This window comes from Halichoerus grypus, chromosome 6, assembly GCF_964656455.1.
Source record: "Halichoerus grypus chromosome 6, mHalGry1.hap1.1, whole genome shotgun sequence".
NCBI classification, from domain to species: Eukaryota; Metazoa; Chordata; class Mammalia; order Carnivora; family Phocidae; genus Halichoerus; species Halichoerus grypus.
The window spans coordinates 138,574,128-138,584,043 of NC_135717.1; the positions used below are offsets into that span (position 1 = coordinate 138,574,128).

A 9,916-nucleotide genomic window follows, 5' to 3' on the forward strand; every position below is an offset into this window, starting at 1 on the left:
GGTTTCAGCAATATGGGAAAGGGATTAAAGGGAATATGTCCAGTACAATGTCATCTGGTAGGTTTTAATGACTGAGCCACCTAGGTGCCACTTTTTTTTTTTTAAAGATTTTATTTATTTATTTGACAGAGAGGGAATCTGGTAGGTTTTAATCACACATGGTAGCTGCAGCCATGAAGTGCTATCATAACTCTTTGATAACCACATTAGAGAACCGCAGGGTCCAGGATTGCTTGCAAAACCTAAACAGGCTGTCTTGAGTTTAATGATGACACCCACTTGCATCATAATGGCAACTGCAGATGGGAATTGTCTGCACTGTTGGATCTCCCATCCCTAGTAGGATTAAGGTAAATATACAAGCCTCTGAAGTTCCTATAAGGACACTTTAGTGTGTAGCTCTTGGCCCCTTGAAACAAAGCATGTCAACCTCTGCACGTGTGAGCACGCATGCGAACACACACACCACAGAATTTCTTTTTGTTATTAATTAACTTGCCATTGATTAGGAGTACATGAGACATGAGAAACATTACTAAGTTACATAATATTTTCTTCAACAAAATAACACTAGGGTAAGTGCTCTCATTACTTCCAGGTTCTACTTCACACCGAAATTTAGCCAGAAGGTAATTGGTTGACAGAAGAGCTAACCACTGCAGAGGAGAGCGTTTGAGCAAGGGTATTCCTTTGCTGGTGGTTAGCTGGGAAGCTGGGGAGGAAAGCATTATAGGTGTTTTCCACGGCTGCCAATTTCCTTGATGTCTTGGGTGCTGCATACTGATTTTCCTCTGCCAGCGCATTTAGTTTACAAGATGATCTTCACATAAAACACAGTGGTTACATTCATGAGAACATATGCAAAATTAAACCACTGACCTAGTAATCAAATAAAACTTCCATAAATTATTGAGCTTGTTCTTTGCTTTTCTTAAAGCAAACAAGCCCTTTGACCCTGAATTTTCCAAATACATGCTCTTGCAACAAATAGGAGCTTTTTGGGTCCAGAAGAGGGTGCAAGCAACAGAACTGTGGCCTCCCAGTGAGATCAAAGTCTTCGCTCTGCTTCCTGGACATGGGTTAGGGCTCTCGTGCCTGGCTTTACTAACACATGCTGGACATTTAAGCCAGCACCTTGGGACATTACTTGGTAAATCAGAACCCTGGATAAATTGGACATAAGGTCTCACAATGACTTGGACTTCACCCAGGCAGGCCTCAGGTAGAACCTGCTCCATATGGTGACTTATGTTAGGCCAATAAAATGCCTTATTTAGCATCAACAGGAGCCTCTGTTTTTCTTCGTGGGCAGCACAAATCAAGAACACACATGATAGCGTATCCTCTATTATATACAGTACTGTGGAGGAAGAAAGAATGGGAATATAAAACCCATAGAATGTATTTAATAGGTTATCCTGCCCACTAACCATATATAACTTCTAACACATGGCAAAATCTTGGGATTTTACCATTCTGGTCATCTTTGGAGAGTTTCTGTGTTTGTTGTTTATCATCCTCATTATTATCAATCATCCAATGAGCTACCTGTGAGGCACTGTGGCAGGAGTTAATGAGGATGCCAAGAAAGAAGTAGGAGACATAGTCCTTGCTGGAGATGACATGCCCACCCAGTAGTGGTGATAGCTGCCTGGGAATGGCCTTCAGGTGAGAGAGGGAGCTCATTGGCCTCTTGAACTCAGATTAATTTGGGAATTCTAAATAAACCTCCAGGAATTCTATTTGGACAGAACATGCAAATCTCTTTGGAGAACTGTCTAGGGAAAAGGGAGGGCTTTGGGCCTGGCGAGTCGGGGTTCCAAGCCCTTGCTTATTTCTAAGGTCGGTGAGTGAAAGCCAAGGTGAAAAAGTATCTACGGTGTAAGGCAGTCTATCAGGTTTTATAGGTTTGTCCACGTGTGGCACCCAGCAGGAAAGTAAGTACCTTCCGGTATTTGCTCTTAGGCAAATCCTGTTGGTTGAGGACTGGCCTATTGCAAACTACGCTGTGATTCTATGAGTCCTTCCCAGGTTGTCCCAGGGCCTTCTTTTCCTACATTTGGTTTTCCTTAACATTTCCTATAGCACTCACAGGGAGATGGAGTCATTCAGATGCCTTTTACGGCAGGGAACTGGTGTGCTCAGGTACAATGGGAGAATTTCTTCTAGCTTTCCTTCCCTAGACATGACTCCACACTGACAGCTTCCCCCTTTGTGTTCTCCTTCTTCTATCTCAGCACTTACAATATTTTGTTGCAGTTAGGAGTTTCAACTTATGTGGACTAGATTATAAGCTTCTTGAGGACAGGAACCACATCTCCTTTCACTTCTGTATATGAAGTGCCTAGTACAGCACTTGGTGCAGGGCAAACCCCCATTCAATATTCACAATTCTGTGAAAGGGAATTGAGGAAGCCTTCCCAGATTATGGAAAAGGACACACCTGAGCCCCACCCACCCTGATTTTTCTTGATCAGTGATTATGTCTACATTATCCCATGCAATTAAATGTCAGCATAAGCCGAGGGAACAAAGAATGCAGTGACTCTAAAATCATTATTCTGTGGTCTCAGGGCCCACTGGCAATAGCACTGCCTTACTTTCCTGGGAGGCTTGATTAATATTAATTAACGTCTCTCTCCTGAATGCATTTCAATTAATGCAAGGGAAAGCAACTCTCAGGTGTGTTGGATGAGGGACCGACTGGACTGTTGTTAACATTTCAATTGAAGAGTTCACACGTGGTTAAAAATCTATACTGCTATATATGCTTTGGTAGAATAAATGTTTATCATTTTCAATATTTATTGACTGCCTACTGTGCGCCAAATACTCTCTTGGCAGGATGTTTCCCGAATGAGCTCGTAATTTACTTCAGGGATTTGGCTATGGTTGTAATTTAACATGATTGGAGAGAAAAATGGCTCCATTAATCAAACTGATGGATTTGTAAATTAAAATATATGAATCAGGATTTATGCTCCTATAGTACATTTATTGTAATAAGTATTAAAGTCTAGTGCTTGCTTCAGCAGCACATATACTAAAATTGAAATGATACATTAAAGATGAGCATGGCCCTTGCACAAGGATGACACACAAATTTGTGAAGCATTCCTTGTTTTTAAAAAAATACGTTAGAAGTCTACATCTAGACTACGTTAAATTAACATTTTAATGAAGAAAAGGTCATTTAAAAATTCACTCGCAAATTATTTAGCTTATAGGCTTTGTCCTAAGTCTACTGATAATTTGAGAACATATTTAATGTGTAGGCTGTGTTTTCTTTGGAATTTGACTATTGTGTAAAATGATTATTTAGTAGTTGAAACAGGGCGGAACTTCCTTCACTTTGAAGTGCATGTATGTTTGGGCATATTTCTCCTGAGGTAGTTCAGAGTGATTATTTTCTTTGCTCTTCTTGTATTAATACTGCCGAATCTTTTTTTAATAAGAGAAGCTGGTTGCAATTTTAGCTGTAAAATAGGCAAAGAACTTTCTCGGTAAAAACCAAAATTCTCCTCTATGTAATTGACCAGAAGGAGGCTCCCTTCCACCTCAGTGTATAAAATTAGGCTAAAAGCTTCCAAACTTAATTCTTCCCAGGCGGTTCTAATACTCCCCAAGCTGTCTCTAGCATTGGTGGTGGTAGGGGCAGCACTATGAAATTTTCCTTTAGGGAACAGAATTTAAGCTTGCATCATGAATAAGAAGATTTCAGAGAGTATAAAGTGCTCTTTCCTTACACCAGTTCATTTATATATTTTTCTCCTACCTGAATGACAATTAACAAAGATGTTGGGATAAAATTTTCCTCAGTTGGGATATCTCAATATTCCTTAGCTTAATGCTTAAGCTTTGTTTTCCTTATGGCTTTGTTTTGTCAAGGTTGTCCAATACAATACATTTTTTAATAGCATTTTTAATTTTTTTATTTAAGATTTTATTTATTTATTTGACAGAGAGAGACCCAGCGAGAGAGGGAACACAAGCAGGGGGAGTGGGAGAGGGAGAAGCAGGCTCCCCGCTGAGCAGGGAGCCCGATGTGGGGCTCGATCCCAGGACCCTGGGATCATGACCTGAGCCGAAGGCAGACGCTTAACGACTGAGCCACCCAGGCGCCCCTTAATAGCATTTTGTTTTATTTTATTTTTTTGAGTATAGGCTCTGTGCCCAATGTGGGGCTTGAATTCACAACCCTGAGATCGAGAGTTGCATGCTCTATGGACTGAGCCAGCCAGGCACCCCAAGTCCAATACAATATTTTAAAAATTAATATTTTGAGATGAATCAGTAAGGCATTTGGATTTTTTAAAAAGTATAGTTGTTGTCTCTACCTACCTATTCATCTTAGTCTCTATGCATCTATAAGTAAGAGACACATGTTTTAAAACATAGGATAATCACCATTCACCATAGAGGCTCTAATTACATTGCGCTTGGCAATGAAAAGGCCACTGGTAGATTTGGAACAGAAACAAAAAGTGCAAAATCTTTGGAGAGTAAAGAGGGATGTGAGAGGTATCCACCCCTGTGAGTACACAGTCCCTTATATGATGTCACGAGGTCATTTTGAATCAATTTATTTTCAGGTCGTTCTTCATTGTCAAGGAAGGCAGGGTTATTATAAAAACAGCATTGCTGCTCTTTTCGGAAGCCTTGCCCTTTAATGATGGAGCAGAGTTGGTTATGAAATACCCAACTGTGACTAATTTTGGAGGAGTAACATCTCAAATAAATTGTCTCCTGGAAATGCTGTTGGAGCTAGTGAACAGCAGAATGATGATGCGTTTATCTGTGCTAATTGCTCCTTTGAGGGTTTATTCCTAGACAGGACACACAGTAGACTGATGCTGTACTTCTAACCTCTCCTTGTCACAGAGATTTAGGTTTTGGAGAACGATGATAGGCAGAATAATGACCCCCAGAAAGGTCTGTGCCCTAATCCCTGCAACCTGTGAATATGTTACCTTGCATGGCAAAGCTAAGGAGCTTTGCAGAGGTAATTAAGGTTATAGCTATTAAGATAGGGTGATTGTCATAAGTGGGCCCAATCTAATCACATGATCCTTTAGGAGCAGAGAACTTTCGGCAGCTGGAGTAACATGTAGTGAAGAAAAAGTCAGAGAATTCCAAGTGTGCTGTTGGTGGTTCTGAGATCTAAGGGGTCACATGTTGGGCCTGGCAAGAAGCCTTTAGAGAAGGACAGCCCCTGTTGACAACCTGCAAGGAAATGGAGGCCTCGGTCTTACAACCCCAAAGAAAGAACTTATTTCAGCCAACAACATGAATGAGCTTGGAATTAGATTCTTCTGCAGAGCTTCTGGTAAGAAGTGCAGCCCTGCCAACATTTTGATTTTCCCTTGCTAATACCCATGTCAGGCTTGTACCCTACAGAAGCTGTGAGATCATAAATTTGTGTTGTTTTAAGTCACTGAGTTTGCGTTAATTTGTTATAGCAGCAACAGAAACCTAAATCACAGGAAATATTTTGAAGGAACTGGTACTTGGGTTGGGTTGTCACCGTGGTGGTATACTGTTACAATGAACCGTGTCTCCAAGAATTTCATCCAGTGACTCTGGGCTTTAGCCATTGAGCGTTAACAAATGGGTTCAAAGCAGAAGCCTGACAAATATATTCATTTCCTATTGCTATTTTAAATTGCACCAACTTTCTGGCTTAAAATAAAACAAAGTTATTATCTTATAGTTCTGTAGGTCAGAAGTCACACTGAGCTAAGATTCAAGTATCAGCAGGACTGCGTTCCTTCCGGAGGCCCTAGAGAAGAATCTATTCCTTTGCCTTGCCCAGCTTCTAGAGTTGCCTGTATTCCTTGGCTTGTGGCCCCTTCTTTCATTTTCAAAGCCATCTGCATAACATCTTCAAATCTGTCTTACTCCTGCCTCCCTCTCACAAGGACTCTTGTGATTATATTATCCCTCCTGGATAATCTAGGCTAATCTTTCCATCTCACCTTAATTACATCTGCGGTCTCTTTTGCCATGAAAATAACATATTCACAGGCTTCAGGGATTAGAGCATGGCTATCTTTGTGGGGGCATTATTTTACCTACCACAATAAGTGTTTGCATGCCAGATTTATACTCTTAGAATGCTCACTCTTAGAATGTTTCTTCTAGGAACACAGTTCCTATGCTATAGGGAAATCCAATCAACCATGTAGAGAGGCCTCCATAGGGAAGAACCAAGGCCTCTGGCAAACATTCCCAACTGAGCTCCCAGCTAGCTGCCACCACCTACTCCTTGCCGTGGGAGTGAGGCCACTATAATGAACCTTACAGCTAATCTAGTGCCCAAGCCATCACCACAGAGCAGAGCTTTCTGGTCAACCCACAGAATCATGAAGGATGATAAACGGTGGTTGTTATTTTCAACTCCTAAAGTTTTGGGGTGGTGTGTTATGCAGCAATGGGTACCTGAAATGATGCTAGTCTATTTTATAAGCACCTAACTACTTGAAATTGAGGGATTCTGACCAGAGGAAGACGGGTTCTTCTATCAAGTATTCAGTATGAAACAGATGACATAGGTCAAAATACCTAAAGTCCCTAGTTCAGCACCTGGCACATAGTAGGTACTGTAAAAGTATGAATTAGCTTTTCCCAAGTAGTCTTTTTGCTGCAGACATTGACACCTACCTCCCTATTAAAAGAGAAGATTTCTCTCTGTTAGAGAAATTTATTTAATATGGTATGTAACAAAACATAATGCATTATCATCTGATAATTTTGCTTGGTGGTCCGTAACTTAAAGTTATAAAGCCTTAACCTGAACAATGTCTATATTCCAAAAAGATCTTTTCTCAAAAAATACATCTTAACTAAATTTTAGAATATGAAGTGGAGTCTTGCAGTTCATATTGTTTAATTGCGCTGTCACACAAGGATCTTGGAATTTTTCTTAGTTTGTTCAATTGCTGTAAATGACTTCTGAAAGTAATATAATTACAACTTGTTATGGTTTATGCATTCATAGAATTCATAGAGCAAGCTGAGTATGTAACTGTTCATTTGGAGCCGAGATGATTACCATTTGAAAACAGTTAATGGAGGAGCTGATTAGAATACATTGCAAAGAGTCATGATTTAATTTCACATCACCTAGAAAAATTTGATGTCATGCGTGTTAATGGCAGTTTTGAGGGGCATAAGGATTGACATATTTTCCTGAGCTAAGCGATATGGCCATGCTGACTCAGTGAAAAACTCACATTTCAAAATACATGAAGTAAGTAATATAATGCAACCTTATGTGATTAAATTCACCACCTGAGTATTAAAAATATGAGTGAAGTTGGTAAGTAAAGTTTAAGCTCATTTAAAGCAGTGCACTGTGAGATTTGGATGGAAATCCAGCTCACTGGGGGTTTTCAAGTTTTCATAGCAAAACTACTTGAATGGATTATGTTTACTTTGTGTTCAACTTGCTTTTTCCCCTCCCCACCTTGGAATCTCCACATTGAACCTAGAGAGATTTTTTAAAAACTCACAAATCTATCCTGTAATTCCCCCGCTTAAAGCTCTTTAGTGGTTCTCGGCTGCTGCCACATAAAGTCCAAATTTCTTAGCTCAGCAGACAGGGTTCTGTGTGATTTGCCATTGCTGATTCTGCAGTCTTATCTCTTGACAGTTTCCTTCAATGGCTCCAGACATGGAGAAGAACTTGTAATTCTTTTTCTTCTCTAGGCTACTTTCAGCCTTGTGGCGTGGCTATTCCTTACATATCCGTAACATCTTGCTTAAATGTCGCTTTGTCTTAAGAAGCTTTTCTTGACCCCTTTCCTCAGTAGCCCAAAATCAACTTCATGTGCACCTCTAGTACCTCAGTTTTACTCATTTGATGGCACTGATTGAGCCAAATCACAATTGCTTGTTCAATTGTCAACTGCCCTCCATCGAGCATAAGCACACTGTAGGGAGTACTGTGTCAGGTTCATTTTTTAATCGAATGCTGAGTACAGTGCCTGGCACATAGAGGAACTTGATACAAATTCACTACATGAAGAAAGATGTATTTGTTCAAAGTGAGCAGAATATAAAAGAACCGTTATCAGTGCCTCGCATTTAGGAGGCACTGGGTATACGTTCGTTCATTCATCCCTTATCATGGATCTGCACCAGGGGTTCATCATTAGTAATATGCCATTTCCCACTGGCTTACCATGTGTTATTTACAAAGGAGTAAGCTGTTGAACTGTATGGTAACATCATATAGAGTAATTTTCTTGGCATGAAATAGGTTGGATTCTATAAAAGCTGAAACTGTAGCTTCTCATTTTTTTTTTGATGGCATCTTTTTTTTTTTAAGTAGGCTCCATGCCCAGCGTGGAGCTCAGTGCGGGGCTTGAACTCATGACCCTGAGATCAAGAGTCGGACACTTAACCGACTGAACCACACAGGCACCCCAAGACTTTGTGTCTTATGACCTTTTACATACTCCCTTTCAGGTCTGTATGGCTCCTTCTAAATTAGGTCTCAGACCAGATGGTTTCTCCTCAAAGAGCTTTTCTTGACCACTAAATCCACATCCTCCCCATATCCTATCTCTAGTTGGTGATCTCCAGTAACTATCACATCAAGGAGCTTCAGTATCTTCCATTACACCTATCACTCCATAAAACTATCTCACTTATGGATTTCTTTTACTTATTGACTATAAGCACCTTCCAGAGTGAAAGTCTCTGAGAACAGAGCCTTGTCTGTTGCTACAGTGTTTTAAACACTGCCTGTCATGTGGTGGGAGAATGCTTGCATGAAATAACCTTGTAAGAGAGCTTCCTCCAACATGACGACATGGACCAGTGTCCCTCAGGATCACCTCAGCTGCCGTTAACCAAGTTTCTCATTAGACAAATATTCAAAAGCACATGTGAGGTGATATAATTGATAAAATTTGTATATCCTGTGATGACTTTCTATCAAGTCAATAGAACAGATGGCTGATTTTATCATCCTAACTGTTAGTGACTTTCATTGGAGAAGAGAGAAACTGGCCAAATTATCTTGTGTAATCTATTAATTTTGGAAAGTATTATGGCAAAACAATAGGGTTTCTTTTTTTTAAAAAGAACATGAGTAATATGAAAGCATTGTAATGCATTTCCATAAAATTAGTTTCTGGGGGATTACTTAGTCATCTCTTATTTTATTTTCTTGAGAGGAACTGCACCCTAAACCCTGAAAGGAAGACAGTGTTGAAAGGAAAATGTGCTGATTTTCTCTGTACCCCTTACTGGTTTCTTTCCATGTGAAGGAAAATGACATGTTGAGTGGGACAGGAAGTCATTCATTGGCTCATGGTATTCAGTGGGTAAAGTAACTGTGCACATCCTGTCTCTGGCATTCCATAGAGGGTGTTATAGTCCATGGTGCTCCATGCAAATGTTTGGGTAAGAGAGTTTTATAGATTTGGCCTTCTCCATGATAGACCCCAAGATCTAAATTTTGGGAAAGAGAGGGACCCCTATCAGGGATCTTTACTATTGCTCTAATGCAGCCAATACCAGAGAGTTCCACATGCATTTCACAGTTTATTTTGATCCCCATTTAGTCTGCTTTATCTGTTTTTCAAATTTATTGGAACCCACAGGAGAAAGGGCAAGAGAGAAGGCTTTCTAGAAACACTAACACCAGTAATTCTACTTCCTTCATGAATGAGAATGTTTCTTTGGTTTTTTTAGGCAAAGAAAAATTTAGAGAATATGAGAATTGTATGTCACTGCCATCAAAGAACAACAATGTAATATTAATTTTTCTAAGTAAATGAAATGTGTGGAATCTAGAAATGCCTTTAATTCAGAACTTGAAGTTGTGATATAAATGATATCTATAGCGGTATGGTCTTCCTGCCATGTGAAATCTGGAGCCAGGCTCAGTAGAAGGCTGTATTTGACG

The 9,916-nt window shown here is 40.0% G+C and overlaps 1 non-coding gene across 1 annotated transcript; it reads left to right on the forward strand.

The window, feature by feature from the left end:
• Positions 1-3,019: 3,019 nt before the first annotated feature.
• Positions 3,020-3,126, forward strand: LOC118544321 (U6 spliceosomal RNA). The gene has a single exon (XR_004921525.1). It is a non-coding gene; the product is annotated as a U6 spliceosomal RNA (small nuclear RNA).
• The last annotated feature ends 6,790 nt before the right edge of the window (positions 3,127-9,916 follow it).